Genomic DNA, 2,289 nt, shown 5'->3' with positions numbered 1-2,289 from the left:
TTTTTGGTCATAAATTTTCTTTTAGAACCAAAAAGATTTTTTTGTTTTGTATTTCACATCATGGATTTGAAATCAAGGTTGGCCACCTTATCTATACATAACATGTATATGTACCTTGTTTAGCTTTGATGAGCTTATTATTGCACTTGACTAGTGAAACTTTTGTATATCATTTTTGGGGATATTCATGTTAGGAGGAGTAACTTTGATTGATATACATGATATATTCATTACTTTGATTGTTTTACATGATATATTCATTGATTCTTGTTGCTTTGTGATTCACTGCTTATTGATTTATATTTATGAGTTGATCATTAATATATGTCTTTATTCTGTGTTGTGTGAATCTTACAAGAATGTTATACCTGTTGTTTTACTCTTTTCTGTCACACATGTGTTTATGCGTTTTTTGAGTATTTCAGGAATATACAGGTTGATTCAACTAAGCTGCTGTCTACACTTGCAACTGATGGATAGCAGTTAGGATTGAATTTGAGTTTATGAGCATTATTTTTGTAAAGGGCTTTTTACTTGTAAACTTTGAGCTTTTAATTTGTGTTTTGTCACGGATTGCCAAAGGGGGAGTTTGTTAGGTTCTAAAGGTTTAGGAATTTATGTATTTAGAACTCTAATTTGTAATGTTGGCAAACCATGATCAAAACAATATGTTTAGTCTTGTTTAAGCTTGCTCAAAGTTGATTAATTATTGTAAAGTTGGAATCGAGAGACTGTAGATGCATTGGGGCATTCCGATCTGGCTTGATTGATCGAAGAATAGACTCGATCGATCGAAAGTCGACCAGATTGCGTTTTCTGTAGTTTTTCCAACTCAGCCCTAACTCATTAAACGTTTAGGGTTTTATGTTTTTGCCCTTGGTATATAAGGTAAAACCCTAGCCACATTTTTAGAGTTGCTCCAGTTGTATTATTGCTCATACATTGCTGTTTTGTGTAAATCTCTTGTGAGATCTAGATGAGCTTTCCTTTACACAAAGCTTAGGGTTTTCAAGATAGAGATTACTTCAACATCTTGATGATTAACTAGGTTGCTACCATTGAAGCTTAAAGAATATCAAGCGTGGGTACTTGTAGCTGATTGAAGATTTCAAGAAAGAAGGAGTCCGTGGATTCGGAGTTTGCACGGGGTCGTGTCAGTAAGTTCTACTGGTAGGTAGCATTAGGAAGTTGAGCGGGGAGCTTGTAAGTCCTTTTGTATGAACTTCGATTCTTTCATAGTGAATTCAGTTTTGCCTTGAGGATCGGTGGGTAAAATCCTCCCCTGCAGAAAATGCAATCTAGTCGACTTTCGATCGATCGAGCCAGACCGAAATGCCCCAATGCATCTGATGTTGGATAAAATCAGTTTGGTTGAACACTTCGGCTTCGGTGGGCTACGACGCTCGTAGAGGCCTGTAAAAGAAGAAAAAGATCAAAGGATGACCGAGGTGGACCGGTCAAATATCCTCCGATGGTGAAGTTAGTGCCTTCCTTTTTCTGGAATTCTAACTGTATTGTGTGCCAAGATTTCAGAATATCATACCTTTACATAATTCGGACCGGTCCTTATATAGGGTACTTTGGGGCGGTTATTTGGTTCAATAACTTCCCCCAGATTTGTGGAATCCGGATGTAACTTTTTTAACGGTCATAACCGCTGCTAGAAGTTACATATTTGGGAGAAATTGACGGGATAAGCACCGGTTGATTAACCGCTTCAAAACCTGCTAAGTATCGTATGGTCGTCCATGTGCAATGCTTATGGACGACCCTTTGTCATGCTGTTCTTTGGTCGTCCATGAGACTCATCGGTGGACGACCCTTTTGACTTGATTACGGGATCTACCCAATTAGTCGACCTCTCAGGGAAGAGAGGTATGGACGAATGGGAGATGGCCTAGTTGTTTGGCAAACTGCATGTCATGGACGACCCAACTGGACGAATAGGAGATGCTTTTTTCGCTATCCATCAGTTGCCCTTGTCCAGGGGGTGTCCAGGGATAATTGGGATTTTATCCTTCTGGACAGCACGTGTCATGGTTTAACTCGTGGAGGAACTAATCGATTACGTTTTTCCACGCATTACCACGTGTCGTTCTCTCAGTGGAAAGTGTCGCTTCGCTGACCCTACTCCTGGGCCTATAAATAGGTACATTCTCTTCTTGCCCCCTCACCTTTCTCAAAGACTTCCTTTCAGCTATCTCGTCGTGACTCTCGTCTAGCACTCGTCTTAGTCCTCAGGTACTTCCTCTTCTTTAGGTTTTCGTTTTGATCTTTATTTTAGTTATG

Source organism: Quercus suber, unplaced genomic scaffold, assembly GCF_002906115.3.
Source record: "Quercus suber isolate HL8 unplaced genomic scaffold, Cork oak 2.0 scaffold_83, whole genome shotgun sequence".
Taxonomy (NCBI): Eukaryota; Viridiplantae; Streptophyta; class Magnoliopsida; order Fagales; family Fagaceae; genus Quercus; species Quercus suber.
This window is presented reverse-complemented; position numbering follows the sequence as displayed.